Source organism: Leuresthes tenuis, unplaced genomic scaffold, assembly GCF_036924035.1.
Source record: "Leuresthes tenuis unplaced genomic scaffold, fLeuTen1.0.hap1 SCAF_1, whole genome shotgun sequence".
NCBI lineage: Eukaryota > Metazoa > Chordata > Actinopteri > Atheriniformes > Atherinopsidae > Leuresthes > Leuresthes tenuis.
This window is the reverse complement of record NW_027325355.1, coordinates 41,015,449-41,036,374: the sequence shown is the minus strand read 5'-3', so window position 1 is coordinate 41,036,374 and position 20,926 is coordinate 41,015,449. Positions and strand designations below refer to the sequence as shown.

The following is a 20,926-nucleotide window of genomic DNA, read 5'->3' as shown; positions in this document are numbered from 1 at the left end:
TTGCAGATAATGATCACATCAGAGAAGATGATTTGCCCGCTACACATCAGCCTTTCTCGGCAATTATCTGGTTACATAGAGGAACCGTATGATTCCTGTACTTATATAATGCACATTTGTCACAGACATTGTTACTTACGGCCACACCACCCTGAATTTGCCCGACCTCGTCTGATCTCGGAAGCCAAGCAGTGTTGGGCCTGGTTAGTACTTGGGTGGGAGACCGCTTGGGAATACCAGGTGCTGTAAGCTTTTTCTCTTCTCTCTACCACCTGCATGTCTTTTGTTGCAACGTCTGATCACCCTGTGACACATGAGGAAGTTGGTCATCTTCAGCTGCTGCTGCTTTGTTGGCTGACACAAAGTGATCTGAGAGTCTCAGTTTCAGTTGCAGAGAATGATCACATCAGAGAAGAAGATTTGCCCGCTACACATCAGCCTTTCTCGGCAATTATCTGGTTGCATAGAGGAACCGTATGATTCCAGTACCTATATAATGCACATTTGTCAGAGACATTGTTGCTTACGGCCACACCACCCTGAATAAGCCCGACCTCGTCTGATCTCGGAAGCCAAGCAGTGTTGGGCCTGGTTAGTACTTGGGTGGGAGACCGCTTGGGAATACCAGGTGCTGTAAGCTTTTTCTCTTCTCTCTACCACCTGCATGTCTTTTGTTGCAACGTCTGATCACCCTGTGACACATGAGGAAGGTGGTCATCTTCAGCTGCTGCTGCTTTGTTGGCAGACACGAAGTGATCTGAGAGTCTCAGTTTCAGCTGCAGAGAATGATCACATGAGGGAAGATGATTTGCCCACTACAAGTCAGCCTTTCTCGGCAATTATCTGGTTACATAGAGGAACCGTATGATTCCAGTACCTATATAATGCACATTTGTCACAGACATTGTTGCTTACGGCCACACCACCCTGAATATGCCTGACCTCGACTGATCTCGGAACCCAAGCAGGGCTGGGCCTGGTTAGTACTTTAATGGGAGACTGCTTGGGAATACCAGGTGCTGTAAGCGTTTTCTCTTCTCTCTACAACCTGCATGTCTTTTGTTGCAACGTCTGATCACCCTGTGACACATGAGGAAGTTGGTCATCTTCAGCTGCTGCTGCTTTGTTGGCAGACACGAAGTGATCTGAGAGTCTCAGTTTCAGTTGCAGAGAATGATCACATCAGAGAAGATGATTTGCCCGCTACACATCAGCCTTTCTCGGCAATTATCTGGTTGCATAGAGGAACCGTATGATTCCAGTACCTATATAATGCACATTTGTCAGAGACATTGTTGCTTACGGCCACACCACCCTGAATAAGCCCGACCTCGCCTGATCTCGGACACCAAGAAGGTTGTACCTGGTTAGTACTTGGATGGGAGACAGCTTGGGAATACCAGGTGCTGTAAGCTTTTTCTCTTCTCTCTACCACCTGCATGTCTTTTGTTGCAACGTCTGATCACCCTGTGACACATGAGGAAGTTGGTCATCTTCAGCTTCTGCTGCTTTGTTGGCTGACACAAAGTGATCTGAGAGTCTCAGTTTCAGTTGCAGAGAATGATCACATCAGAGAAGATGATTTGCCCGCTACACATCAGCCTTTCTCTGCAATTATCTGGTTACACAGAGGAACTGTATGATTCCAGTACCTATATAATGCACATTTGTCACAGTTATGGTTGCTTACGGCCACACCACCCTGAATATGCCCAACCTCATCTGATCCCAGAAGCCAAGCAGGTTTGGGCCTGGTTAGTACTTGGATGGTAGACATTCTGGGAATACCAGGTGCTGTAAGCTTTTTCTCTTCTCTCTACCACCTGCATGTCTTTTGTTGCAACGTCTGATCACCCTGTGACACGTGAAGAAGTTGGTCATCTTCAGCTGCTGCTGCTTTGTTGATAGACACGAGGTAATCTGAGAGTCTCATTTTCAGCTGAAGAGAATAATCACATCAAGGAGGAAGATGAACCCACTACAAGTCAGCCTTTTTCGGCAATTATCTGGTTACACAGAGGAAGTGTATGATCCCAGTACCTATATAATGCACACTTGTCACCGATATTGTTGCTTACGGCCACACCACCCTGAATAAGCCCGACCTCGTCTGATCTCGGAAGCCAAGCAGGGTTGGGCCTGGTTAGTACTTGAATGGGAGACCGCTTGGGAATACCAGGTTTCTTAAGCTTTTTCTCTTCTCTATACCACCTGCATGTCTTTTGTTGCAACGTCTGATCACCCTGTTACACATGAGGAAGTTGGTCATCTTCAGCTTCTGCTGCTTTGTTGGCAGACACGAAGTGATCTGAGAGTCTCAGTTTCAGCTGAAGAGAATAATCACATCAGGGAAGAAGATGTGCCCACTACAAGTCAGCCTTTCTCTGCAATTATCTGGTTACATAGAAGAAGTGTATGATTCCAGTACCCATATAATGCACATTTGTCACAGCTATTGTTGCTTACGGCCGCACCACCCTGAATATGCCTGACCTCGTCTGATCTTGGAAGAAAAGCAGGGTTGGGCCTGGTTAGTACTTGGATGGGAGACCACTTCGGAATACCAGGTGATGTAAGCTTTTTCTCTTCTCTCTACCACCTGCATGTCTTTTGTTGCAATGTCTGATCACCCTGTGACACATGAGGAAGTTGGTCATCTTCAGCTGCTGCTGCTTTGTTGGCTGACACGAAGTGATCTGAGAGTCTCAGTTTCAGTTGCAGAGAATGATCACATCAGAGAAGATGATATGCCCGCTACACATCAGCCTTTCTCTGCAATTATCTGGTTGCATAGAGGAACCGTATGATTCCAGTACCTATATAATGCACATTTGTCAAAGACATTGTTGCTTACGGCCACACAACCCTGAACATGCCCGACCTCGTCTGATCTCGGAAGCCAAGCACAGTTGGGCCTGGTTTGTACTTGGATGGAAGACCTCTTGGGAATACGAGGTGCTGTAAGCTTTTTCTCTTCTCTGTACCACCTGCATGTCTTTTGTTGCAACGTCTGATCACCCTGTGACACATGAGGAAGTTGGTCATCTTCAGCTGCTGCTGCTTTGTTGGCAGACACAAAGTGATCTGAGAGTCTCAGTTTCAGCTCGAGAGAATAATCACGTCAGGGAAGAAGATGTGCCCACTACTTATCAGCTTTTCTCGGCAATTATCTGGTTACATAGAGGAACTGTATGATTCCAGTACCTATATAATGCACATTTGTCACAGTTATGGTTGCTTACGGCCACACCACCCTGAATATGCCCGACCACGTCTGATCTCGGAAGCCAAGCAGGTTTGGGCCTGGTTAGTACTTAAATGGGAGACCGCTTGGGAATACCAGGAGCTGTAAGCTTTTTGTCTTTCGACCACCTGCATGTCTTTTCTTGCAACGTCTGATCACCCTGTGACACATGAGGAAGTTGGTCATCTTCAGCTGCTGCTGCTTTGTTGGCAGACACAAAGTGATCTGAGAGTCTCAGTTTCAGCTGCAGAGAATAATCACGTCAGGGAAGAAGATGTGCCCACTACACATCAGCCTTTCTCGGAAATGATCTGGTTGCATAGAGGAACCGTATGATTCCAGTACCTATATAATGCACATTTGTCAGAGACATTGTTTCTTACGGCCACACCACCCTGAACATGCCCGACCTCGTCTGATCTCGGAAGCCAAGCAGGGTTGAGCCTCCTTAGTACTTGGATGGGAGACTGCTTGGGAATACCAGGTGCTGTAAGCGTTTTCTCTTCTCTCTACAACCTGCATGTCTTTTGTTGCAACGTCTGATCACCCTGTGACACATGAGGAAGTTGGTCATCTTCAGCTGCTGCTGCTTTGTTGGCTGACACAAAGTGATCTGAGAGTCTCAGTTTCAGTTGCAGAGAATGATCACATCAGAGAAGATGATTTGCCCGCTACACATCAGCCTTTCTCGGCAATTATCTGGTTGCATAAAGGAACCGTATGATTCCAGTACCTATATAATGCACATTTGTCAGAGACATTGTTGCTTACGGCCACACCACCCTGAATAAGCCCGACCTCGCCTGATCTCGGACACCAAGAAGGTTGTACCTGGTTAGTACTTGGATGGGAGACAGCTTGGGAATACCAGGTGCTGTAAGCTTTTTCTCTTCTCTCTACCACCTGCATGTCTTTTGTTGCAACGTCTGATCACCCTGTGACACGTGAAGAAGTTGGTCATCTTCAGCTGCTGCTGCTTTGTTGATAGACACGAGGTGATCTGAGAGTCTCAGTTTCAGCTGAGGAGAATAATCACATCAAGGAGGAAGATGAACCCACTACAAGTCAGCCTTTTTCGGCAATTATCTGGTTACACAGAGGAAGTGTATGATTCCAGTACCTATATAATGCACATTTGTCACAGCTATTGTTGCTTACGGCCGCACCACCCTGAATATGCCTGACCTCGTCTGATCTTGGAAGAAAAGCAGGGTTGGGCCTGGTTAGTACTTGGATGGTAGACTATCTGGGAATACCAGGTGCTGTAAGCTGATTCTCTTCTCTCTACCATCTGCATGTCTTTTGTTGCAACGTCTGATCACCCTGTGACACGTGAAGAAGTTGGTCATCTTCAGCTGCTGCTGCTTTGTTGATAGACACGAGGTGATCTGAGAGTCTCAGTTTCAGCTGAGGAGAATAATCACATCAAGGAGGAAGATGAACCCACTACAAGTCAGCCTTTTTCGGCAATTATCTGGTTACACAGAGGAAGTGTATGATCCCAGTACCTATATAATGCACATTTGTCACAGCTATTGTTGCTTACGGCCACACCACCCTGAACATGCCCGACCTCGTCTGATCTCGGAAGCCAAGCAGGGTTGGGCCTGGTTAGTACTTGAATGGTAGACCGCTTGGGAATACCAGGTGCTGTAAGCTTTTTCTCTTCTCTCGACCACCTGCATGTCTTTTGTTGCAACGTCTGATCACCCTGTGACACATGAGGAAGTTGGTCATCTTCAGCTTCTGCTGCTTTGTTGGCAGACACGAAGTGATCTGAGAGTCTCAGTTTCAGCTGAAGAGAATGATCACATCAGAGAAGATGATATGCCCGCTACACATCAGCCTTTCTCGGCAATTATCTGGTTGCATAGAGGAACCGTATGATTCCAGTACCTATATAATTCACATTTGTCAGAGACATTGTTGCTTACGGCCACACCACCCTGAACATGCCCGACCTCGTCTGATCTCGGAAGCCAAGCAGGGTTGAGCCTGCTTAGTGCTTGGATGGGAGACTGCTTGGGAATACCAGGTGCTGTAAGCTTCTTCTCTTCTCTCTACCACCTGCATGTCTTTTGTTGCAACGTCTGATCACCCTGTGACACATGAGGAAGTTGGTCATCTTCAGCTGCTGCTGCTTTGTTGGCAGACACAAAGTGATCTGAGAGTCTCAGTTTCAGCTACAGAGAATAATCACGTCAGGGAAGAAGATGTGCCCACTACAAGTCAGCCTTTCTCTGCAATTATCTGGTTACATAGAAGAAGTGTATGATTCCAGTACCTATATAATGCACATTTGTCACAGCTATTGTTGCTTACGGCCGCACCACCCTGAATATGCCTGACCTCGTCTGATCTTGGAAGAAAAGCAGGGTTGGGCCTGGTTAGTACTTGGATGGTAGACTATCTGGGAATACCAGGTGCTGTAAGCTGATTCTCTTCTCTCTACCACCTGCATGTCTTTTGTTGCAACGTCTGATCACCCTGTGACACATGAGGAAGTTGGTCATCTTCAGCTGCTGCTGCTTTGTTGGCAGAAACAAAGTGATCTGAGAGTCTCAGTTTCAGCTGCAGAGAATAATCACGTCAGGGAAGAAGATGTGCCCACTACACATCAGCCTTTCTCGGAAATGATCTGGTTGCATAGAGGAACCGTATGATTCCAGTACCTATATAATGCACATTTGTCAGAGACATTGTCGCTTACGGCCACACCACCCTGAACATACCCGACCTCGTCTGATCTCGGAAGCCAAGGAGGGTTGGGCGTGGTTAGTACTTGGATGGAAGACCTCTTGGGAATACCAGGTGCTGTAAGCTTTTTCTCTTCTCTCGACCACCTGCATGTCTTTTGTTGCAACGTCTGATCACCCTGTGACACATGAGGAAGGTGGTCATCTTCAGCTGCTGCTGCTTTGTTGGCAGACACGAAGTGATCTGAGAGTCTCAGTTTCAGCTGCAGAGAATGATCACATCAGGGAAGAAGAAGTGCCCATAACAAGTGAGCCTTTCTCGGAAATTATCTGGTTACATAGAGGAAGTGTATGATTCCAGTACTTATATAATGCACATTTGTCACAGAAATTGTTTCTTACGGCCACACCACCCTGAACATGCCCGACCTCGTCTGATCTCGGAAGCCAAGCAGGGTTGAGCCTCCTTAGTACTTGGATGGGAGACTGCTTGGGAATACCAGGTGCTGTAAGCGTTTTCTCTTCTCTCTACAACCTGCATGTCTTTTGTTGCAACGTCTGATCACCCTGTTACACATGAGGAAGTTGGTCATCTTCAGCTGCTGCTGCTTTGTTGGCTGACACAAAGTGATCTGAGAGTCTCAGTTTCAGTTGCAGAGAATGATCACATCAGAGAAGATGATTTGCCCGCTACACATCAGCCTTTCTCGGCAATTATCTGGTTGCATAAAGGAACCGTATGATTCCAGTACCTATATAATGCACATTTGTCAGAGACATTGTTGCTTACGGCCACACCACCCTGAATAAGCCCGACCTCGCCTGATCTCGGACACCAAGAAGGTTGTACCTGGTTAGTACTTGGATGGGAGACAGCTTGGGAATACCAGGTGCTGTAAGCTTTTTCTCTTCTCTCTACCACCTGCATGTCTTTTGTTGCAACGTCTGATCACCCTGTGACACGTGAAGAAGTTGGTCATCTTCAGCTGCTGCTGCTTTGTTGATAGACACGAGGTGATCTGAGAGTCTCAGTTTCAGCTGAGGAGAATAATCACATCAAGGAGGAAGATGAACCCACTACAAGTCAGCCTTTTTCGGCAATTATCTGGTTACACAGAGGAAGTGTATGATTCCAGTACCTATATAATGCACATTTGTCACAGCTATTGTTGCTTACGGCCGCACCACCCTGAATATGCCTGACCTCGTCTGATCTTGGAAGAAAAGCAGGGTTGGGCCTGGTTAGTACTTGGATGGTAGACTATCTGGGAATACCAGGTGCTGTAAGCTGATTCTCTTCTCTCTACCATCTGCATGTCTTTTGTTGCAACGTCTGATCACCCTGTGACACGTGAAGAAGTTGGTCATCTTCAGCTGCTGCTGCTTTGTTGATAGACACGAGGTGATCTGAGAGTCTCAGTTTCAGCTGAGGAGAATAATCACATCAAGGAGGAAGATGAACCCACTACAAGTCAGCCTTTTTCGGCAATTATCTGGTTACACAGAGGAAGTGTATGATCCCAGTACCTATATAATGCACATTTGTCACAGCTATTGTTGCTTACGGCCACACCACCCTGAACATGCCCGACCTCGTCTGATCTCGGAAGCCAAGCAGGGTTGGGCCTGGTTAGTACTTGAATGGTAGACCGCTTGGGAATACCAGGTGCTGTAAGCTTTTTCTCTTCTCTCGACCACCTGCATGTCTTTTGTTGCAACGTCTGATCACCCTGTGACACATGAGGAAGTTGGTCATCTTCAGCTTCTGCTGCTTTGTTGGCAGACACGAAGTGATCTGAGAGTCTCAGTTTCAGCTGAAGAGAATGATCACATCAGAGAAGATGATATGCCCGCTACACATCAGCCTTTCTCGGCAATTATCTGGTTGCATAGAGGAACCGTATGATTCCAGTACCTATATAATTCACATTTGTCAGAGACATTGTTGCTTACGGCCACACCACCCTGAACATGCCCGACCTCGTCTGATCTCGGAAGCCAAGCAGGGTTGAGCCTGCTTAGTGCTTGGATGGGAGACTGCTTGGGAATACCAGGTGCTGTAAGCTTCTTCTCTTCTCTCTACCACCTGCATGTCTTTTGTTGCAACGTCTGATCACCCTGTGACACATGAGGAAGTTGGTCATCTTCAGCTGCTGCTGCTTTGTTGGCAGACACAAAGTGATCTGAGAGTCTCAGTTTCAGCTACAGAGAATAATCACGTCAGGGAAGAAGATGTGCCCACTACAAGTCAGCCTTTCTCTGCAATTATCTGGTTACATAGAAGAAGTGTATGATTCCAGTACCTATATAATGCACATTTGTCACAGCTATTGTTGCTTACGGCCGCACCACCCTGAATATGCCTGACCTCGTCTGATCTTGGAAGAAAAGCAGGGTTGGGCCTGGTTAGTACTTGGATGGTAGACTATCTGGGAATACCAGGTGCTGTAAGCTGATTCTCTTCTCTCTACCATCTGCATGTCTTTTGTTGCAACGTCTGATCACCCTGTGACACATGAGGAAGTTGGTCATCTTCAGCTGCTGCTGCTTTGTTGGCAGAAACAAAGTGATCTGAGAGTCTCAGTTTCAGCTGCAGAGAATAATCACGTCAGGGAAGAAGATGTGCCCACTACACATCAGCCTTTCTCGGAAATGATCTGGTTGCATAGAGGAACCGTATGATTCCAGTACCTATATAATGCACATTTGTCAGAGACATTGTCGCTTACGGCCACACCACCCTGAACATACCCGACCTCGTCTGATCTCGGAAGCCAAGGAGGGTTGGGCGTGGTTAGTACTTGGATGGAAGACCTCTTGGGAATACCAGGTGCTGTAAGCTTTTTCTCTTCTCTCGACCACCTGCATGTCTTTTGTTGCAACGTCTGATCACCCTGTGACACATGAGGAAGGTGGTCATCTTCAGCTGCTGCTGCTTTGTTGGCAGACACGAAGTGATCTGAGAGTCTCAGTTTCAGCTGCAGAGAATGATCACATCAGGGAAGAAGAAGTGCCCATAACAAGTGAGCCTTTCTCGGAAATTATCTGGTTACATAGAGGAAGTGTATGATTCCAGTACTTATATAATGCACATTTGTCACAGAAATTGTTCCTTACGGCCACACCACCCTGAATATGCCCGACCTCGTCTGATCTCGGAAGCCAAGGAGGGTTGGGCCTGGTTAGTACTTTAATGGGAGACTGCTTGGGAATACCAGGTGCTGTAAGCGTTTTCTCTTCTCTCTACAACTTGCATGTCTTTTGTTGCAACGTCTGATCACCCTGTGACACATGAGGAAGTTGGTCATCTTCAGCTGCTGCTGCTTTGTTGGAAGACACGAAGTGATCTGAGAGTCTCAGTTTCAGCTGAAGAGAATAATCACGTCAGGGAAGAAGATGTGCCGACTACACATCAGCCTTTCTCAGCAATTATCTGGTTACATAGAGGAACCGTATGATTCCTGTACTTATATAATGCACTTTTGTCAGACACATTGTTGCTTACGGCCACACCACCCTGAACATACCCGACCTCGTCTGATCTCGGAAGCCAAGCAGGGTTGAGCCTGCTTAGTACTTGGATGGGAGACTGCTTGGGAATACCAGGTGCTGTAAGCTTTTTCTCTTCTCTCTACAACCTGCATGTCTTTTGTTGCAACGTCTGATCACCCTGTGACACATGAGGAAGTTGGTCATCTTCAGCTGCTGCTGCTTTGTTGGCTGACACAAAGTGATCTGAGAGTCTCAGTTTCAGTTGCAGAGAATGATCACATCAGAGAAGATGATTTGCCCGCTACACATCAGCCTTTCTTGGCAATTATCTGGTTGCATAGAGGAACCGTATGATTCCAGTACCTATATAATGCACATTTGTCAGAGACATTGTTGCTTACGGCCACACCACCCTGAATAAGCCCGACCTCGTCTGATCTCGGACACCAAGAAGGTTGTACCTGGTTAGTACTTGGATGGGAGACAGCTTGGGAATACCAGGTGCTGTAAGCTTTTTCTCTTCTCTCTACCACCTGCATGTCTTTTGTTGCAACGTCTGATCACCCTGTGACACGTGAAGAAGTTGGTCATCTTCAGCTGCTGCTGCTTTGTTGATAGACACGAGGTGATCTGAGAGTCTCAGTTTCAGCTGAAGAGAATAATCACATCAAGGAGAAAGATGAACCCACTACAAGTCAGCCTTTTTCGGCAATTATCTGGTTACACAGAGGAAGTGTATGATTCCAGTACCTATATAATGCACATTTGTCACCGATATTGTTGCTTACGGCCACACCACCCTGAATAAACCCGACCTCGTCTGATCTCGGAAGCCAAGCAGGGTTGGGCCTGGTTAGTACTTGAATGGTAGACCGCTTGGGAATACCAGGTGCCTTAAGCTTTTTCTCTTCTCTCTACCACCTGCATGTCTTTTGTTGCAACGTCTGATCACCCTGTGACACATGAGGAAGTTGGTCATCTTCAGCTGCTGCTGCTTTGTTGGCTGACACGAAGTGATCTGAGAGTCTCAGTTTCAGTTGCAGAGAATGATCACATCAGAGAAGATGATATGCCCGCTACACATCAGCCTTTCTCTGCAATTATCTGGGTGCATAGAGGAACCGTATGATTCCAGTACCTATATAATGCACATTTGTCACAGACATTGTTGCTTACGGCCACACAACCCTGAACACGCCCGACCTCGTCTGATCTCGGTAGCCAAGGAGGGTTGGGCCTTGTTAGTACTTAAATGGGAGACCGCTTGGGAATACCAGGAGCTGTAAGCTTTTTCTCTTCTCTCTACCACCTGCATGTCTTTTGTTGCAATGTCTGATCACCTTGTGACACATGAGGAAGTTGGTCATCTTCAGCTTCTGCTGCTTTGTTGGCAGACACAAAGTGATCTGAGAGTCTCAGTTTCAGCTCGAGAGAATAATCACATCAGGGAAGAAGATGTTCCCACTACTTATCAGCTTTTCACGGCAATTATCTGGTTACATAGAGGAACTGTATGATTCCAGTACCTATATAATGCACATTTGTCACAGTTTTGGTTGCTTACGGCCACACCACCCTGAATATGCCCAACCTCGTCTGATCTCAGAAGCCAAGCAGGTTTGGGCCTGGTTAGTACTTGGATGGTAGACTGTCTGGGAATACCAGGTGCTGTAAGCTTTTTCTCTTCTCTCTACCACCTGCATGTCTTTTGTTGCAACGTCTGATCACCCTGTGACACATGAGGAAGTTGGTCATCTTCAGCTGCTGCTGCTTTGTTGGCAGACACAAAGTGATCTGAGAGTCTCAGTTTCAGCTGCAAAGAATAATCACGTCAGGGAAGAAGATGTGCCCAGTACACATCAGCCTTTCTCGGAAATTAACTGGTTGCATAGAGGAACCGTATGATTCCAGTACCTATATAATGCACATTTGTCAGAGACATTGTTGCTTACGGCCACACCACCCTGAACATGGCTGACCTCGTCTGATCTCGGAAGCCAAGGAGGGTTGGGCCTGGTTAGTACTTGGATGGAAGACCTCTTGGGAATACCAGGTGCTTTAAGCTTTTTCTCTTCTCTCTACCACCTGCATGTTTTTTGTTGCAACGTCTGATCACCCTATGACACATGAGGAAGTTGGTCATCTTCAGCAGCTGCTGCTTCTTTGTAGGCAGACACGAAGTGATCTGAGAGTCTCAGTTTCAGCTGCAGAGAATAATCACATCAGGGAAGAAGATGTGCCCACTACAAGTCAGCCTTTCTCTGCAATTATCTGGTTACATAGAAGAAGTGTATGATTCCAGTACCTATATAATGCACATTTGTCACAGCTGTTGCTGCTTACGGCCGCACCACCCTGAATATGCCCGACCTCGTCTGATCTTGGAAGCCAAGGAGGGTTGGGCGTGGTTAGTACTTGGATGGAAGACCTCTTGGGAATACCAGGTGCTGTAAGCGTTTTCTCTTCTCTCTACCACCTGCATGTCTTTTGTTGCAACGCCTGATCACCCTGTGACACATGAGGAAGTTGGTCATCTTCAGCTGCTGCTGCTTTGTTTGCTGACACGAAGTGATCTGAGAGTCTCAGTTTCAGTTGCAGAGAATGATCACATCAGAGAAGATGATATGCCCGCTACACATCATTCTTTCTCTGCAATTATCTGGGTGCATAGAGGAACCGTATGATTCCAGTACCTATATAATGCACATTTGTCAGAGACATTGTTGCTTACGGCCACACAACCCTGAACATGCCCGACCTAGTCTGATCTCGGAAGCCAAGCACAGTTGGGCCTGGTTTGTACTTGGATGGAAGACCTCTTGGGAATACGAGGTGCTGTAAGCTTTTTCTCTTCTCTCTACAACCTGCATGTCTTTTGTTGCAACGTCTGATCACCCTGTGACACATGAGGAAGTTGGTCATCTTCAGCTTCTGCTGCTTTGTTGGCAGACACGAAGTGATCTGAGAGTCTCAGTTTCAGCTCGAGAGAATAATCACGTCAGGGAAGAAGATGTGCCCACTACTTATCAGCTTTTCTCGGCAATTATCTGGTTACATAGAGAAAGTGTATGATTCCAGTACCTATATAATGCACATTTGTCACAGTTATGGTTAATTACGGCCACACCACCCTGAAATTGCCTGACCACGTCTGATCTCGGAAGCCAAGCAGGTTTTGGCCTGGTTAGTACTTGGATGGTAGACTCTCTGGGAATACCAGGTGCTGTAAGCTTTTTCTCTTCTCTCTACCACTTGCATGTCTTTTGTTGCAACGTCTGATCACCCTGATACACATGAGGAAGTTGGTCATCTTCAGCTACTGCTGCTTTGTTGGCAGACACGAAGTGATCTGAGAGTCTCAGTTTCAGCTGCAGAGAATAATCACGTCAGGGAAGAAGATGTGCCCACTACACATCAGCCTTTCTCGGAAATGATCTGGTTGCATAGAGGAACCGTATGATTCCAGTACCTATATAATGCACATTTGTCAGAGACATTGTTGCTTACGGCCACACCACCCTGAACATGCCCGACCTCGTCTGATCTCGGAAGCCAAGGAGGGTTGGGCGTGGTTAGTACTTGGATGGAAGACCTCTTGGGAATACCAGGTGCTCTAAGCTTTTTCTCTTCTCTCGACCACCTGCATGTCTTTTGTTGCAACGTCTGATCACCCTGTGACACATTAGAAAGGTGGTCATTTTCAGCTGCTGCTGCTTTGTTGGCAGACACGAAGTGATCTGAGAGTCTCAGTTTCAGCTGCAGAGAATGATCACATGAGGGAAGAAGATTTGCCCACTACAAGTCTGCCTTTCTCGGCAATTATCTGGTTACATAGAGGAACCGTATGATTCCAGTACCTATATAATGCACATTTGTCACAGACATTGTTGCTTACGGCCACACCACCCTGAACACGCCCGACCTCGTCTGATCTCGGTAGTCAAGGAGGGTTGGGCCTGGTTAGTACTTAAATGGGAGACCGCTTGGGAATACCAGGAGCTGTAAGCTTTTTCTCTTCTCTCTACCACCTGCATGTCTTTTGTTGCAATGTCTGATCACCCTGTGACACATGAGGAAGTTGGTCATCTTCAGCTTCTGCTGCTTTGTTGGCAGACACAAAGTGATCTGAGAGTCTCAGTTTCAGCTCGAGAGAATAATCACGTCAGGGAAGAAGATGTGCCCACTACTTATCAGCTTTTCACGGCAATTATCTGGTTACATAGAGGAACTGTATGATTCCAGTACCTATATAATGCACATTTGTCACAGTTATGGTTGCTTACGGCCACACCACCCTGAATATGCCCGACCTCGTCTGATCTCAGAAGCCAAGCAGGTTTGGGCCTGGTTAGTATTTGGATGTTAGACTGTCTGGGAATACCAGGTGCTGTAAGCTTTTTCTCTTCTCTCTACCACCTGCATGTCTTTTGTTGCAACGTCTGATCACCCTGTGACACATGAGGAAGTTGGTCATCTTCAGCTGCTGCTGCTTTGTTGGCAGACACAAAGTGATCTGAGAGTCTCAGTTTCAGCTGCAGAGAATAATCACGTCAGGGAAGAAGATGTGCCCAGTACACATCAGCCTTTCTCGGAAATTAACTGGTTGCATAGAGGAACCGTATGATTCCAGTACCTATATAATGCACATTTGTCAGAGACATTGTTGCTTACGGCCACACCACCCTGAACATGGCCGACCTCGTCTGATCTCGGAAGCCAAGCACGGTTGGCCTGGTTAGTACTTGGATGGGAGACTGCTTGGGAATACCAGGTGCTGTAAGCTTTATCTCTTCTCTGGACCACCTGAATGTCTTTTGTTGCAACGTCTGATCACCCTGTGACACATGAGGAAGTTGGTCATCTTCAGCTGCTGCTGCTTTGTTGGCAGACACAAAGTGATCTGAGAGTCTCAGTTTCAGCTGCAGAGAATAATCACATCAGGGAAGAATATGTGCCCACTACACATCAGCCTTTCTTGGCAATTATCTGGTTACATAGAGGAACCGTATGATTCCAGTACCTATATAATGCACATTTGTCACAGAGATTATTACTTACGGCCACACCACCCTGAACATGCCCGACCTCGTCTGATCTCGGAAGACTAGCACGGTTGGCCCGGTTAGTACTTGGGTGGGAGACTGCTTGGGAATACCAGGTGCTGTAAGCTTTATCTCTTCTCTGGACCACCTGAATGTCTTTTGTTGCAACGTCTGATCACCCTGTGACACATGAGGAAGTTGGTCATCTTCAGCTTCTGCTGCTTTGTTGGGAGACACGAAGTGATCTGAGAGTCTCAGTTTCAGCTGCAGAGAATAATCACGTCAGGGAAGAAGATGTGCCCACTACACATAAGCCTTTCTCTGCAATTATCTGGTTACATAGAGGAACCGTATGATTCCAGTACCTATATAATGCACATTTGTCACAGAGATTGTCGCTTACGGCCACACCACCCTGAATATAATATGCCCGACCTCGTCTGATCTCGGAAGCCAAGCAGGATTGTGCCTGGTTAGTACTTGGGTGGGAGACTGCTTGGGAATACCAGGTGCTGTAAGCTTTTTCTCTTCTCTCTACCACCTGCATGTCTTTTGTTGCAACATCTGATCACCCTGTGACACATGAGGAAGTTGGTCATCTTCAGCTGCTGCTGCTTTGTTGGCAGACACGAAGTGATCTGAGAGTCTCAGTTTCAGCTGCAGAGAATGATCACATCAGAGAAGATGATATGCCAACTACACATCAGCCTTTCTCTGCAATTATCTAGTTGCATAGAGGAACCGTATGATTCCAGTACCTATATGATGCACATTTGTCAGTGACATTGTTGCTTACGGCCACACCACGTTGAACATGCCCGACCTCGTCTGATCTCGGAAGCCAAGCACGGTTGGGCCTGGTTAGTACTTGGATGGAAGACCTCTTGGGAATACCAGGTGCTTTAAGCTTTTTCTCTTCTTTCGACCACCTGCATGTCTTTTGTTGCAACGTCTGATCACCCTGTGACACATGAGGAAGTTGGTCATCTTCAGCAGCTGCTGCTGCTTTGTTGGCAGACACGAAGTGATCTGAGAGTCTCAGTTTCAGCTGCAGAGAATGATCACATGAGGGAAGAAGATTTGCCCACTACAAGTCAGCCTTTCTCGGCAATTATCTGGTTACATAGAGGAACCGTATGATTCCATTACCTATATAATGCACATTTGTCAAAGACATTGTCGCTTACGGCCACACCACCCTGAATATGCCCGACCTCGTCTGATCTCGGAAGCCAAGCAGTGTTGGGCCTGGTTAGTACTTTGATGGTATACAGCTTGGGAATACTAGGTGCTGTAAGCTTTTTCTCTTATCTCAACCACCTGCATGTCTTTTGTTGCAACGTCTGATCACCCTGTGACACATGAGGAAGTTGGTCATCTTCAGCTGCTGCTGCTTTGTTGGCAGATACGAATTGATCTGAGAGTCTCATTTTCAGCTAGAGAGAATTATCACGTCAGGGAACAAGATGTGCCCACTACATATCAGCCTTTCTCGGCAATTATCTGGTTACATAGAGGAAGTGTATGATTCCAGTACTTATATAATGCACATTTGTCACAGTTATTGTTGCTTACGGCCACACCACCCTGAATAAGTCTGATCTCGTCTGATCTCGGAAGCCAAGCAGGTTTGGGCCTGGTTAGTACTTGGATGGGAGACTGCTTGGGAATACCAGGTGATGTAAGCTTTTTCTCTTCTCTCTACCACCTGCATGTCTTTTGTTGCAATGTCTGATCGCCCTGTGACACATGAGGAAGTTGGTCATCTTCAGCTGCTGCTGCTGCTTTGTTTGCAGACATGAAGTGATCTGAGAGTCTCAGTTTCAGCTCCAGAGAATAATCACATCAAGGAGGAAGATGTGCCCACTAAGAGTCAGCCTTTCTTGGCAATTATCTGGTTACATAGAGGAAGTGTATGATTCCAGTACCTATATAATACACATATGTACCAGATATTGTTGCTTACCGCCACACCATCCTGAATAAGCTCGACCTCGTCTGATCTCGGAAGCCAAGCAGGGTTGGGCCTGGTTAGTTCTTGAATGGGAGACCGCTTGCGAATACCAGGTGCTGTAAGCTTTTTCTCTTCTCTCTACCACCTGCATGTCTTTTGTTGCAACGTCTAATCACCCTGTGACACATGAGGAAGTTGGTCATCTTCAGCTGCTACTGCTTTGTTGGCAGACATGAAGTGATCTGAGAGTCTCAGTTTCAGTTGCAGAGAATGATCACATCAGAGAAGATGATTTACCCGCTACACATCAGCCTTTCTCGGCAATTATCTGGTTGCATAGAGGAACCGTATGATTCCAGTACCTATATAATGCACATTTGTCAGAGACATTGCTGCTTACGGCCACACCACCCGGAACATGCCTGACCTTGTCTGATCTCGGAAACCAAGCAGGGTTGGGCCTGGTTAGTACTTGGATGGGAGACCACTTAGGGATACCAGGTGCTGTAAGCTTCTTCTCTACTCTCTACCACCTTCATGTCTTTTGTGGCAACGTCTGATCCTCCTGTGACACATGAGGAAGTTGGTCATCTTCAGCTGCTGCTGCTTCTTTGTTGGCAGACACGAAGTGATCTGAGAGTCTCAATTTCAGCTGCAGAGAATAATCACATCAGGGAAGAAGATGTGCCCACTACAAGTCAGCCTTTCTCGGCAATTATCTGGTTACATAGAGGAACTGTATTATTCCAGTACCTATATAATGCACATTTGTCACAGACATTGTTGCTTACGGCCACACCACCCTGAACATGCCCGAGCTCGTCTGATCTTGGAAGCCAAGCAGGGTTGGGCCTTGTTAGTACTTGAATGGGAGACAGCTTGGGAATACCAGGTGCTGTAAGCTTTTTCTCTTCTCTCAACCACCTGCATGTCTTTTGTTGCAACGTCTGACCACCCTGTGACACATGAGGAAGTTGGTCATCTTCAGCTGCTGCTGCTTTGTTGGCAGACATGAAGTGATCTGAGAGTCTCAGTTTCAGTTGCAGAGAATGATCACATCAGAGAAGATGATTTACCCGCTACACATCAGCCTTTCTCGGCAATTATCTGGTTGCATAGAGGAACCGTATGATTCCAGTACCTATATAATGCACATTTGTCAGAGACATTGCTGCTTACGGCCACACCACCCGGAACATGCCTGACCTCGTATGATCTTGGAAGCCAAGCAGGGTTGGGCCTGGTTAGTACTTGGATGGGAGACCACTTGGGAATACCAGCTGCTGTAAGCTTCTTCTCTACTCTCAGCCACCTTCATGTCTTTTGTGGCAACGTCTGATCCTCCTGTGACACATGAGGAAGTTGGTCATCTGCAGCTGCTGCTGCTTCTTTGTTAGCAGACACGAAGTGATCTGAGAGTCTCAATTTCAGCTGCAGAGAATAATCACATCAGGGAAGAAGATGTGCCCACTACAAGTCAGCCTTTCTCGGCAATTATCTGGTTACATAGAGGAAGTGTATGATTCCAGTACCTATATAATGCACATTTGTCACAGATATTGTTGCTTACGGCCACACCACCCTGAATAAGCCCGACCTCGTCTGATCTTGGTAGTCAAGCAGGTTTGGGCCTGGTTAGTACTTGGATGGGAGACTGCTTGGGAATACCAGGTGCTGTAAGCTTTTTCTCTTCTCTCTACCACCTACATGTCTTTTGTTGCAATGTCTGATCGCCCTGTGACACATGAGGAAGTTGGTCATCTTCAGCTGCTGCTGCTTTGTTAGCAGACACGAAGTGATCTGAGAGTCTCAGTTTCAGCTGCAGAGAATAATCACATCAAGGAAGAAGATGTGCCCACAACAAGTTAGCCTTTCTCTGCAATTATCTGGTTACATAGAGGAACTGTATTATTCCAGTACCTATATAATGCACATTTTTCACAGACATTGTTACTTACGGCCACACCACCCTGAATATACCTGACCTCGACTGATCTCGGAACCCAAGCAGGGTTGGGCCTGGTTAGTACTTGGGTGGGAGACCGCTTGAAAATACCATTTGCTGTAAGCTTTTTCTCTTCTCTCTACAACCTGCATGTCTTTTGTTGCAACGTCTGATCACCCTGTGACACATGAGGAAGTTGGTCATCTTCAGCTGCTGCTGCTTTGTTGGCAGACACAAAGTGATCTGAGAGTCTCAGTTTCAGCTGCAGAGAATAATCACATCAGGGAAGAATATGTGCCCACTACACATCAGCCTTTCTTGGCAATTATCTGGTTACATAGAGGAACCGTATGATTCCAGTACCTATATAATGCACATTTGTCACAGACATTGTTACTTACGGCCACACCACCCTGAATATGCCCGACCTCGACTGATCTCGGAACCCAAGCAGGGTTGGGCCTGGTTAGTACTTGAATGGGAGACCCCTTGGGAATACCAGGTGCTGTAAGCTTTTTCTCTTCTCTCTACCACCTGCATGTATTTTGTTGCAAGGTCTGATCGCCCTGTGACACATGAGGAAGTTGGTCATCTTCAGCTGCTGCTGCTTTGTTGGCAGACACGAAGTGATCTGAGAGTCTCATTTTCAGCTGGAGATAATAATCACGTCAGGGAAGAAGATGTGTCCACTATTTATCAGCCTTTCTCTGCAATTATCTGGTTATATAGAGGAAACGTATGATTCCAGTACCTATACAATTTACATTTGTCAGAGACATTGTTGCTTACGGCCACACCACCCTGAATATGCCCGACCTCGTCTGATCTCGAAAGCCAAGCAGGGTTGTGCCTGGTTAGTACTTGGATGGGAGACCGCTTGGGATTATCAGGTGCTGTAAGCTTTTTCTCTTCTCTCAACCACCTGCATGTCTTTTGTTGCAACGTCTGATCACCCTGTGACACATGAGGAAGTTGGTCATCTTCATTTTCTGCTGCTTTGTTGGCAGACACGAAGTGATCTTAAAGTCTCATTTTCAGCTGGAGAAAATTATCACGTCAGGGAACAAGATGTGCCCACTACATATCAGCCTTTCTTGGCAATTATATGGTTGCATAGAGGAACCGTATGATTCCAGTACCTATATAATGCACATTTGTCACAGACATTGTTACTTACGGCCACACCACCCTGAATATGCCCAACCTCGTCTGATCTTGGAAGCCAAGCAGGGTTGGGCCTGGTTAGTACTTGGATGGGAGACCGCTTGGGAATACCAGGTGCTGTAAGCTTTTTCTCTTCTCTCAACCACCTGCATGTCTTTTGTTGCAACGTCTGATCACCCTGTGACACATGAGGAAGTTGGTCATCTTCAGCTGCTGCTGCTTTGTTGGCAGACACGAAGTGATCTGAGAGTCTCAGTTTCAGCTGGAAAAAATTATCACGTCAGGGAACAAGATGTGCCCACTATATATCAGCCTTTTTCGGCAATTATCTTGTTACATAGAGGAACCATATGATTCCATTGCCTATATAATGCACATTTGTCACAGAGATTGTTGCTTACGGCCAAACCACCCTGAATATGTCTGACCTCGTCTGATCTCAGAAGCCAAGGAGGGTTGGGCCTGGTTAGTACTTTGATGAGAGACCGCTTGGGAATACCAGGTGTTGTAAGCTTTTTCTCTTCTCTCTACCATCTGCATGTCTTTTGATGCAACGTCTGATCGCCCTGTGACACATGAGGAAGTTGGTCATCTTCAGCTGCTGCTGCTTTGTTGGCAGACATGAAGTGATCTGAGAGTGTCAGTTTCAGTTGCAGAGAATGATCACATCAGAGAAGATGATTTACCCGCTACACATCAGCCTTTCTCGGCAATTATCTGGTTGCATAGAGGAACCGTATGATTCCAGTACCTATATAATGCACATTTGTCAGAGACGTTGCTGCTTACGGCCACACCACCCGGAACATGCCTGACCTCGTCTGATCTCGGAAGCCAAGCAGGGTTGGGCCTGGTTAGTACTTGGATGGGAGACTGCTTGGGAATACCAGGTGCTGTAAGCTTTTTCTCTTCTCCCTACCACCTGCATGTCTTTTGTTGCAACGTCTGATCACCCTGTGACACATGAGGAAGTTGGTCATCTTCAGCTGCTGCTGCTTTGTTGGCAGACACGAAGTGATCTGAGAGTCTCAATTTCAGCTGCAGAGAATAATCACATCAGGGAAGAAGATGTGCCCACTACAAGTCAGCCTTTCTCGGCAATTATCTGGTTACATAGAGGAAGTGTATGATTCCAGTACCTATATAATGCACATTTGTCACAGATATTGTTGCTTACGGCCACACCACCCTGAATAAGCCCGACCTCGTCTGATCTCGGAAGCCAAGGAGGGCTGGTTCTGGTTAGTACTTTGATGGGACACCGCTTGGGAATACCAGGTGCTGTAAGCTTTTTCTCTTCTCTCTACCACCTACATGTCTTTTGTTGCAATGTCTGATCGCCCTGTGACACATGAGGAAGTTGGTCATCTTCAGCTGCTGCTGCTTTGT

The 20,926-nt window shown here is 46.7% G+C and overlaps 4 non-coding genes and 46 pseudogenes across 4 annotated transcripts; all 50 read left to right on the top strand.

Moving 5' to 3' along the window:
- Positions 1-133: 133 nt before the first annotated feature.
- Positions 134-252, top strand: LOC140299415 (5S ribosomal RNA; annotated as a pseudogene).
- A 269-nt stretch (positions 253-521) lies between these two features.
- LOC140297977 (5S ribosomal RNA) lies at positions 522-640 on the top strand. The gene has a single exon (XR_011913665.1). It is a non-coding gene; the product is annotated as a 5S ribosomal RNA (ribosomal RNA).
- A 269-nt stretch (positions 641-909) lies between these two features.
- Positions 910-1,028, top strand: LOC140284621 (5S ribosomal RNA; annotated as a pseudogene).
- Positions 1,029-1,684: 656 nt separating this feature from the next.
- On the top strand, positions 1,685-1,803 carry LOC140296369 (5S ribosomal RNA; annotated as a pseudogene).
- Positions 1,804-2,072: 269 nt separating this feature from the next.
- LOC140269788 (5S ribosomal RNA) lies at positions 2,073-2,191 on the top strand (annotated as a pseudogene).
- A 269-nt stretch (positions 2,192-2,460) lies between these two features.
- LOC140283165 (5S ribosomal RNA) lies at positions 2,461-2,579 on the top strand (annotated as a pseudogene).
- A 269-nt stretch (positions 2,580-2,848) lies between these two features.
- On the top strand, positions 2,849-2,967 carry LOC140294019 (5S ribosomal RNA; annotated as a pseudogene).
- A 269-nt stretch (positions 2,968-3,236) lies between these two features.
- Positions 3,237-3,355, top strand: LOC140301009 (5S ribosomal RNA; annotated as a pseudogene).
- A 266-nt stretch (positions 3,356-3,621) lies between these two features.
- Positions 3,622-3,740, top strand: LOC140293551 (5S ribosomal RNA; annotated as a pseudogene).
- A 656-nt stretch (positions 3,741-4,396) lies between these two features.
- LOC140274553 (5S ribosomal RNA) lies at positions 4,397-4,515 on the top strand (annotated as a pseudogene).
- Positions 4,516-4,784: 269 nt separating this feature from the next.
- Positions 4,785-4,903, top strand: LOC140293501 (5S ribosomal RNA). The gene has a single exon (XR_011912679.1). It is a non-coding gene; the product is annotated as a 5S ribosomal RNA (ribosomal RNA).
- A 269-nt stretch (positions 4,904-5,172) lies between these two features.
- Positions 5,173-5,291, top strand: LOC140279398 (5S ribosomal RNA; annotated as a pseudogene).
- Positions 5,292-5,560: 269 nt separating this feature from the next.
- On the top strand, positions 5,561-5,679 carry LOC140274549 (5S ribosomal RNA; annotated as a pseudogene).
- Positions 5,680-5,948: 269 nt separating this feature from the next.
- On the top strand, positions 5,949-6,067 carry LOC140300466 (5S ribosomal RNA; annotated as a pseudogene).
- A 269-nt stretch (positions 6,068-6,336) lies between these two features.
- LOC140293550 (5S ribosomal RNA) lies at positions 6,337-6,455 on the top strand (annotated as a pseudogene).
- Positions 6,456-7,111: 656 nt separating this feature from the next.
- On the top strand, positions 7,112-7,230 carry LOC140274535 (5S ribosomal RNA; annotated as a pseudogene).
- Positions 7,231-7,499: 269 nt separating this feature from the next.
- Positions 7,500-7,618, top strand: LOC140293489 (5S ribosomal RNA). The gene has a single exon (XR_011912677.1). It is a non-coding gene; the product is annotated as a 5S ribosomal RNA (ribosomal RNA).
- A 269-nt stretch (positions 7,619-7,887) lies between these two features.
- Positions 7,888-8,006, top strand: LOC140279386 (5S ribosomal RNA; annotated as a pseudogene).
- Positions 8,007-8,275: 269 nt separating this feature from the next.
- Positions 8,276-8,394, top strand: LOC140274531 (5S ribosomal RNA; annotated as a pseudogene).
- Positions 8,395-8,663: 269 nt separating this feature from the next.
- Positions 8,664-8,782, top strand: LOC140300465 (5S ribosomal RNA; annotated as a pseudogene).
- A 269-nt stretch (positions 8,783-9,051) lies between these two features.
- LOC140275506 (5S ribosomal RNA) lies at positions 9,052-9,170 on the top strand (annotated as a pseudogene).
- A 269-nt stretch (positions 9,171-9,439) lies between these two features.
- On the top strand, positions 9,440-9,558 carry LOC140299836 (5S ribosomal RNA; annotated as a pseudogene).
- A 656-nt stretch (positions 9,559-10,214) lies between these two features.
- Positions 10,215-10,333, top strand: LOC140299558 (5S ribosomal RNA; annotated as a pseudogene).
- Positions 10,334-10,602: 269 nt separating this feature from the next.
- Positions 10,603-10,721, top strand: LOC140292912 (5S ribosomal RNA; annotated as a pseudogene).
- Positions 10,722-10,990: 269 nt separating this feature from the next.
- Positions 10,991-11,109, top strand: LOC140291588 (5S ribosomal RNA; annotated as a pseudogene).
- Positions 11,110-11,378: 269 nt separating this feature from the next.
- On the top strand, positions 11,379-11,497 carry LOC140291189 (5S ribosomal RNA; annotated as a pseudogene).
- Positions 11,498-11,769: 272 nt separating this feature from the next.
- Positions 11,770-11,888, top strand: LOC140291330 (5S ribosomal RNA; annotated as a pseudogene).
- A 269-nt stretch (positions 11,889-12,157) lies between these two features.
- On the top strand, positions 12,158-12,276 carry LOC140296486 (5S ribosomal RNA; annotated as a pseudogene).
- A 269-nt stretch (positions 12,277-12,545) lies between these two features.
- Positions 12,546-12,664, top strand: LOC140296211 (5S ribosomal RNA; annotated as a pseudogene).
- A 269-nt stretch (positions 12,665-12,933) lies between these two features.
- LOC140289400 (5S ribosomal RNA) lies at positions 12,934-13,052 on the top strand (annotated as a pseudogene).
- Positions 13,053-13,321: 269 nt separating this feature from the next.
- On the top strand, positions 13,322-13,440 carry LOC140299399 (5S ribosomal RNA; annotated as a pseudogene).
- A 269-nt stretch (positions 13,441-13,709) lies between these two features.
- Positions 13,710-13,828, top strand: LOC140294797 (5S ribosomal RNA; annotated as a pseudogene).
- A 269-nt stretch (positions 13,829-14,097) lies between these two features.
- On the top strand, positions 14,098-14,215 carry LOC140291307 (5S ribosomal RNA; annotated as a pseudogene).
- Positions 14,216-14,484: 269 nt separating this feature from the next.
- On the top strand, positions 14,485-14,602 carry LOC140295769 (5S ribosomal RNA; annotated as a pseudogene).
- A 269-nt stretch (positions 14,603-14,871) lies between these two features.
- On the top strand, positions 14,872-14,995 carry LOC140289809 (5S ribosomal RNA; annotated as a pseudogene).
- Positions 14,996-15,264: 269 nt separating this feature from the next.
- Positions 15,265-15,383, top strand: LOC140269647 (5S ribosomal RNA; annotated as a pseudogene).
- A 272-nt stretch (positions 15,384-15,655) lies between these two features.
- LOC140290888 (5S ribosomal RNA) lies at positions 15,656-15,774 on the top strand (annotated as a pseudogene).
- Positions 15,775-16,043: 269 nt separating this feature from the next.
- LOC140276833 (5S ribosomal RNA) lies at positions 16,044-16,162 on the top strand (annotated as a pseudogene).
- Positions 16,163-16,434: 272 nt separating this feature from the next.
- Positions 16,435-16,553, top strand: LOC140291066 (5S ribosomal RNA; annotated as a pseudogene).
- Positions 16,554-16,822: 269 nt separating this feature from the next.
- LOC140282000 (5S ribosomal RNA) lies at positions 16,823-16,941 on the top strand (annotated as a pseudogene).
- A 272-nt stretch (positions 16,942-17,213) lies between these two features.
- Positions 17,214-17,332, top strand: LOC140288363 (5S ribosomal RNA; annotated as a pseudogene).
- A 269-nt stretch (positions 17,333-17,601) lies between these two features.
- LOC140288947 (5S ribosomal RNA) lies at positions 17,602-17,720 on the top strand (annotated as a pseudogene).
- Positions 17,721-17,992: 272 nt separating this feature from the next.
- Positions 17,993-18,111, top strand: LOC140311012 (5S ribosomal RNA; annotated as a pseudogene).
- Positions 18,112-18,380: 269 nt separating this feature from the next.
- LOC140296128 (5S ribosomal RNA) lies at positions 18,381-18,499 on the top strand (annotated as a pseudogene).
- A 269-nt stretch (positions 18,500-18,768) lies between these two features.
- Positions 18,769-18,887, top strand: LOC140300949 (5S ribosomal RNA; annotated as a pseudogene).
- A 269-nt stretch (positions 18,888-19,156) lies between these two features.
- On the top strand, positions 19,157-19,275 carry LOC140272033 (5S ribosomal RNA; annotated as a pseudogene).
- Positions 19,276-19,544: 269 nt separating this feature from the next.
- LOC140293442 (5S ribosomal RNA) lies at positions 19,545-19,663 on the top strand. The gene has a single exon (XR_011912672.1). It is a non-coding gene; the product is annotated as a 5S ribosomal RNA (ribosomal RNA).
- Positions 19,664-19,932: 269 nt separating this feature from the next.
- On the top strand, positions 19,933-20,051 carry LOC140282396 (5S ribosomal RNA; annotated as a pseudogene).
- A 269-nt stretch (positions 20,052-20,320) lies between these two features.
- On the top strand, positions 20,321-20,439 carry LOC140299516 (5S ribosomal RNA; annotated as a pseudogene).
- A 269-nt stretch (positions 20,440-20,708) lies between these two features.
- On the top strand, positions 20,709-20,827 carry LOC140289139 (5S ribosomal RNA; annotated as a pseudogene).
- The last annotated feature ends 99 nt before the right edge of the window (positions 20,828-20,926 follow it).